Source organism: Colobus angolensis, unplaced genomic scaffold, assembly GCF_000951035.1.
Source record: "Colobus angolensis palliatus isolate OR3802 unplaced genomic scaffold, Cang.pa_1.0 Scaffold8, whole genome shotgun sequence".
Classification (NCBI taxonomy): domain Eukaryota; kingdom Metazoa; phylum Chordata; class Mammalia; order Primates; family Cercopithecidae; genus Colobus; species Colobus angolensis.
Window position 1 is genome coordinate 2,643,754 of NW_012121820.1, and position 7,245 is coordinate 2,650,998.

A 7,245-nucleotide genomic window follows, 5' to 3' on the forward strand; every position below is an offset into this window, starting at 1 on the left:
AGGAGAAGTGAGCTCGGGGTGGTGGCTCACGCCTGTAATCCCAGCACTTTGGGAGGCCGAGGCAGGCAGATCACCTGAGGTCAGGAGTTCAAGACTAGCCTGACCAACATGGAGAAACTCCGTCTCTACTAAAAATACAAAAAATTAGCCAGGCATGGTGGTGCATGCCTATAATCCCAGCTACTCAGGAGGTTGAGGCAGGAAAATTGCTTGAACCCAGGAGGTGGAGGTTGCAAGTGAGCTGAGATCGTGCCATTGCACTCCAGCCTGGGCAACAAGAGCAAAGCTCCGACTCAAAAAAAAAAGGAGAAGTGCATATTACAAGTTGGTGTAACAATGAATACATTACTATTATATAATAACACATTTTCTTTGACCTAAAGAATCATTTTTTGTCTTCTGATCCTAGAAGTAATTCCCATGTTCGTGGGCCCATGCATGGCCTGTGCGTCTTATGGAGAGGTCGCTCCAAAAAGGAACAGGGTTCTCCCAGGCAGCAGCAGGCCTGGAAGTCTTTCTTTGTTTTTTTGACTGTTTTGTAGAGGGAAGCTGCTCTGCTGTCCAGCCCTGTGGAGGGGGGCAGGGTTTTGTCCCTGAGATGACAGAGGGTTGGGGGCAGTTCACTCCAGTGACCAGTGGTTGGCCGAAGTGTGCTTCAGAGTTCAGCCCACCTGGGTTTGAATCTACACCCTCCCAGCGTGGAGCTGAGCCTGACCGGTGCGTGTGTTCATCACACTCAGGCGTTTTTCGTTTGTTTATTTTCGGATGGAAAGGGGAGATAGCCCTTCACCTGCTCTCTCCTCCCATGCAGCAGTGCTGCAAGGCCAGGGTTGCAATGAAGGCAGGTCTCAGGCAGGTCTCGGCTCTGCTCTGGCAAAGGGGCCCCAAAGGTCTGAGGAATCCAGCCAGCTCCTCCAAGCTCATTTCCTTGGTCTCAGACCTACAGGCGTTGTCCACATCCTAGGCTGGTGACAGCATGTGTGTGTGTCACGGCTGGAGTGGCAGAGGCCCTGTGGGAGCTGCAGACCCAGGCCCCCTCCATAGGTGTCAGGCTGTGTGTTCTGCCAGAGTCCCACACCTGTTTGTGTGAGGGGAAGGTGCCTGCGCAATACTGTAGGCAACCAAATACCACAGTGTCTTCAATACTACTCATTTCGCCCATGGAAAATTATGCCTAAGCCACCATATGGGTCAATGGATGCTCCAGCCCAGATCCGAAGAGATGCCTTTAGCACAGGGACGTGTGGCAGTGTCTGGAGATGTGCCAGGCTGTCACAGGCTGTGCTCCTGGTGTGGGGACACTGCTGAACACACAGGACAGCCTCCACAGCAAAGCATTACATGCCAAGGTCCAGGGACCCTCCCATAACCAATTCCAGAGTAAAGGCTTCTGATTGGAGAGCCTCACACTGCATATCCCTTAGTCACTCATGGGACCTAGGTCAGGCGTACACGCACCTGCACCACACTGCCTATACACAAGCACTTTACCTGTATTGTATTTATTTATTTTTGGCTCATTGTGTTGCCCAAGCTGACCTCAAATTCCTGGGCTCAAGTGTTCCTCCTGCCTCAGCCTCCCAGGTAGCTGGGACTACAGGTGAGTGCCACTGCACCTGGCTTTTTATGCAGGCATTTTAGGTGAGTCATTGGAGGCACAATGCTATCAACTTGCCACTTCAGGTGGCTCCATCTCGATGAGCCTCAGTCTCCTTGTCTATACAATGGTAACAGTGCCCCACACCAGGGGAGCTGTGGGGGTGAGTGACAGGCTGTGTGTCCAGCCCAGTGTCCGGGGATTTAGAAACAGGGGGTCTGCTCAGCGGATGCAGAGCACAGGCTCGAGGCCAGACTTCCTGGGTACCAGGAATTCAGTGAGTGAATTCTTTGAGCAATGCCTGGCACTGTACAAGTCCTGTAGCCGTGTTGGGTACCGCTGGCATTATTGCTGTTTTCAGGGTTTGTTTGCGTGTGTGTGTTGGAGTCTCGCTCTGTCATCCAGGCTGGAGTGCAGTGGTGCGATCTTGGCTCACCGCAACCTCTGCCTCCTGGGTTCAAGCAATTCTCCTGTCTCAGCCTCCCGAGTAGCTGAGATTACAGGCATGTGCCACCATGCCTGGCTAATTTCTGTGTTTTTAGTAGAGATCCGGTTTCAACATGTTGACCAGGCTGGTCTCAAACTCCTGACCTCAAGTTATCCACCCACCTTGGCCTCCCAAAGTGCTGGGATTACAGGCATGAGCCACCACACTCGGCCTGTTTCCGGTTTTTGATAGTCAAAGTTGCTGGGCCTGGAACAGTGACCACCAGGTCACCTCACTCCCTCAGTGTCAGGGGTCTGTCTGCAGTCCCCATTTGCTCTCACCTCATCTCAGTCCCTCCTGCCTGTCCCCATCCTTATCACTGCTCCTACAACTGGAGACCAGGGTGGGGTGCATTTGAGATGGGATCCCCAAGTCAGCCTGTGCTTCTTGGAGGCTCAGCTTCCCCTGCTCCCTCCCACGACCCTCCCAAGACCCCATCTTTATCTTCCTTCACCCCCCACACCCCGTGCTCTCTTCCCCAGCCTGTGCAGGCCCCAGCTGCCTTCCCACCTGGCACCCCGATACACAGCCACCCCCACAGTGACCTCAAGAGGCTTCTCTCCCAAAGAGAGACTTTGTCTTCAAGGTGACCCCTGCCTGACCCCTAACATGGCTGGTAGGAGTGGTGACGGGGTAGTGATGTGGCCATTTGAATTAAAACGCCCTCTGGATAATTCACAGAAATTCATGAGTCATCTTTATCTGGGGAAACGCCAGTGGAGTGGGCTGGGACCCAGGGCTGCAGACTGACTGACAGAGGGAAGCGGCCTCCCTGGACCCCGGTCCTCACTCCCGTGCCTGCTGTTGACTGGTCTGCGGGCAGGAGGCGTCCCTTTGCCTGCAGTCCTGGGACAGTAGACAGCAGGAGACACTGGAGCTTCCCAAAGAGTTGCTTGTTCTTCTCCTAAATCAGAAATCAGGGCACTCATCATCTCTCTGTCCATCAGGCCGCTGTCCTCTGCACAGAGACACCTTGGGTGTCCCCTCCTGGCTCCACATGGTTCTGGAGGATGGCAGAGCCAGGACCATGGGCTGCCGTGAGGGTGGTTCCAACCTGCTCTGTTTAAACCAAGGGTCCTTTAAATTTGTCCCTTTTCATTTAAATATGCTCTTTAAAAACAAGCAGGCCGGGCATGGTGGCTCACACCATGTGGATCACTTGAGGCCAGGAGTTTGAGACCAGCCTGGGTGACATAGCAAGACCCATCTCTATAAAATATATATATTTAAATTTTCTTTTTTTCTTTCTTTCTTTCTTTTTTTTTTTTTTTTGAGATGAAATCTTACTTTGTTGCTCAGGCTGGAGTGCCATGGTGTGATCTCAGCTCACTGCAACCTCTACCTCCTGGGTTCAAGCGATTATCCTGCTTCAGCCTCCTGAGTAGCCAGGATTACAGGAGCCTGCCACCACACCCAGCTAATTTTTGTATTTTTAGTACAGTTAGGGTTTCACCATGTTGGCCAGGCTAATCTCGAACTCCTGACCTCAGGTGTTCCACCCACCTCAGCCTCCCAAAGTGCTGGGATTACAAGCATGAGCCCATAATTACAGGCGTGTGCCTGGCCCCAAAATTTTTTTAAAAAAGACAGAAAAACTCCCTGCCCCCAGGAGCTAAGGTTCTTGAGAAGGATACTTGATTAACTGATGAATGAAACAGTCAGAACTCTGAGTTCTTTGAAGGATACGGGTGAGGGGCAAGGCCACATTAGCCAAGGGGGTCAGTGAGGACCTCTCTGAGGAGGTGGCCTTGGTTGCGAGGCCTGCAGGCTGGGAGAGAGTGATATGGAAGACCTGGGGGAAGGGAGGGGTGTGCCAGGCAGAGGGCACAGCCAGGGCAAAGGCTGGAGGGGGGCTCCAGCTGAGGCCCGTGCTTTGGCAGGGAGGAGGAGTTTGGGTCCTTCTGGCTCTTCCAGTCGCCTCTGGGTGGTCCAGGCAAGTTGTGTGACCATCCTGGGCTTAGTCTTGCCATCGGTAAAATGAGCGAGTTGGACTCTCGGACTCCACACTTTCTCGGGCCCCCTCTGGTACAGGCAGACTGGTTCCCAGAGAAGCCTCCTCGGGCGCCCGTCTGTCTTCTGTGTAAACTCACATTCCTCTTCCTGGGCTATTTTGCCATTTCCTTTCATGCGAAACCAAAGGAGCTATTTTGGAAACTCCTATAAGCAAACTAAGCCCTGGCTGGCATTTGAGTGGATAAAAAAGAGCCCTAAGTGAGGGACTCAGGCATAAAAGCCACCCAGCCCCGAAAGCCCATGACGTTAAATTTAGATGTTTTACCTCTAAATGAGGTGAAATTGCAGGTTCCCTCTGGCTGGCAGTGGGGAGGAGACGCAGGGCAGCTTCAGCCAGCAGTGAGCAGGACAGATTTAGCGGGAGTGGGCTCTGCTTCCTCCAGCCACACCTTGGGGACGGAGGTCCAGGACAGTCCCCAGTGTCTGGGAGCATCTGGCTTCCTCTCCCCGCATGCACCAGCCAGGTCTGAACGGCATCAGTTCTAAGTGCCAGGCCAGAGAGAGGCAGCGAGGGACACGGAGTGGAAGAGGCTGTCCTGTCTGCCACCAAAGGTTTGAGAACTGCGTGACTCTGTGCCTCCCTTCTCTGCCCTGGGGCCCAGCAGGGTCTCTGCCCTGTCTCTCATGCCTGCAGAGTGCTGGTTACCCAGGGCTGCCCTAAGCCCCCCGAGCGTCCCTCCTCTCTTTCCAATGCCTCCCCAGGGACCTCCTAGACCTGCCCACAATCCGGTAGCTAAAGGGTTAATGCCACCCCCAGCAGGCGTGGTGACACATGGTGGGAGGGTACAGGGTCTTCAAGACCCTGCTCCAGCACCCAGCCTCCACTTGCTGCTGTGCGAGTGCTTAAATATCAGGAATGTCACCCTTAGTCGCAGGTGACAAACTGGACTTGTCAGGAGCTGTCTGCTGAAGGCTCCTGAGATTCTGGGTCTCAGCCTGGCCATCCCATCCCCAGTCATCCAGGGGGAGATCTGTCTCTTTTACCACAAGAAACACAGCTTGGCTGGACTCCAGGTCAACGTCATGGATCAGCCCCACTAAGCCCAGCCGGGAGGGGGCGCAGCTGAGCTGCCTGGGAACCGTCACTGTCCGCCGGCCCCAAGGGGCCCACAGGGGCTGGGGCTGCAACACCCTGAAGCCAAAAGAGGTTGGGCTTTATTTTTCTCGGCCACTACCCAGGGCTACCTTTCTAGCTTGGCAGGTCCCCCTCCCAATCCTATTTCCATCCTGGAGCCTCTTCCCTCCTGGAGGAGGTCTGGCTCCTGGGAGGGGGCGTGTCCTCAGCAGAGCTCGGGGAGCAAGCGCAGCCTAGTCCCGAGGCCAGGCTTTGGAGTCCACGCGCTCAGGTCCACTTCCAGCTCTGGCATTTCCTACCTGTGTGACCTCGGAGGACTCATTTCCATCCTCTCTGAGCCTCGGTTTCCTTCTTTTCTTCCTTTCCTTTTTCTTTTCCTTCTTTCCTTCCTTCCTTCCTTTCTTTCTTTAGAGACAGGGTCTCCCTCTGTCAGCCAGGCTGGAGTGCAGTGGTGCAGTCTCAGCTCACTGCAGCCTCGACTTGCCAGGAAGTCTCCAGTGATCCTCCCACCTCAGCCTCCCGCAGTAGCTGGGACTACAGGTGCATGCCACCACACCCGGGTAATTTTTGTATTTTTTGTAGGGACCAGCTCTCACTAGGAGATCCAGGCTGGTCTCGAGCTCCGGGGCTCAAGTGATCCGCCCACTTCAGCCTCTCAAAGTGCTGGAATTACAGGCGTGAGTCGCCATGCCTGGCATGAGCCTCGGTTTCCTTATCTGCAAAATGGGGATAATAATAGTACTTGTTTCATATGGTGTTGGAGAATGAAATGACAATTTTAAGTCCTTAGAGCAGGTAACAAGCAGTGCTGGCTACCCAAGGGTCAGAGGAAGGGCCATCCATCATCCTCAACAGCTGCTGCAGCTTTTGTAAATAAAGTTTTACTGAAACACAGCCATGGCATAATTCATTTACATAATGTCTGCAGCTGGTTTTGCTCTAAAATGCTAGAACTGAGTAGTTGTGACAAAAACTATATGGCCTGAAAAACCAAAAATATGGACTATGTGGCTTTTTATTTGTTTGTTTGTTTGTTTTTGAGATGGAGTTTTGTTGTCCAGGCTGGAGTGCAGTGGCTCGATCTCAGCTCACTGCAACCTCTGCCTCCCGGATTCAAGCAATTCTGCTGCCTTAGCCTCCAGAGTAGCTGGGACTACAGGCGTGTGCCACCACGCCCAGCTAGTTTTTGTGTTTTTAGTAGAGTTTCACCATGTTGGCCAGGCTGATCTCAAATTTTTGACCTCAGGTGATCCACCCCCCTCAGCCTCCCAAAGTACCGGGATTACAGGTGTGAGCCACTGCACCCAGCCTTTCTATCTGGCTTTTTACAGAAAACATTTGTCCATCTTTGCCTTAGAGTCTAGCACATAGTGGTTATTATTATTATTATTATTACTGTTATTATTCCAGCACCTTCTTCTCGGGCTGCACAGCCTGGTGAAGTAGGGGAAGCAGCGTCAACCTTTCCTTCATTGTTTTCTGGTTCAATAAAGATGTATTATCAATCTTCCATGCACCTAGTCCCTGCCCGCAGGGAGCTCCCTGTCTAGGATGGGGAGATAGACCCCATTCACAGTCACCATTCACAGTCCACTCTCACAGAGGAAGTCAGGGGCGTCCAGAGGGAACACCAGACACAGCTAGGGGTGGGGAAGTGTCCAGGAAGGCTTCCTGGGGGAGGGGACACGTAGGCTGAAAGATGAGGAGGGTTTAGCCAGGAAGCCAATCCATGTGGCAATGGCATGTGGAAGAAGGAAGAGCCAGACTTCAGTTTGAAAAATGTGTGTCCTGGTCAGTCATGGTGTGCTCACGGCTCTAATCCCAGCACTTTGGGGAGTTGAGGTGGGTGGATCGCTTGAGCTCAGGAGTTCAAGAACAGCCTGGACAACATGGCGAAACCGTCTCTACAATAAATACAAAAATTAGCTGGGTGTGGTGTGCCTGTAGTTCCAGCCACTTGAAAGACTGACGTGGGAGGATGGCTTGAGCCCAGCAGGTGGAGGTTGCAGTGAGCTGAGATTGTGCCAGTGCACTCCAGTCTGGGCAATAGAGCCAGACCCTGTCTTAAAAAAA

At 53.0% G+C, this 7,245-nt stretch overlaps 1 protein-coding gene across 3 annotated transcripts in view; it reads left to right on the plus strand.

Moving 5' to 3' along the window:
• The window catches only part of FAM65C (family with sequence similarity 65, member C), a 116,760-nt gene that overhangs the window by 53,764 nt on the left and 55,751 nt on the right, over window positions 1-7,245 (plus strand). The window contains exon 1 of one of the 3 annotated variants that reach the window (XM_011928818.1): window positions 4,311-4,649. The exons of the other annotated variants lie outside the window; for them this stretch is intronic. The gene's annotated coding sequence lies outside the window, so the exon portion shown is untranslated. Of the gene's footprint in view, window positions 1-4,310; window positions 4,650-7,245 lie in introns of those variants that run through there. 3 annotated transcript variants of the gene reach the window in all.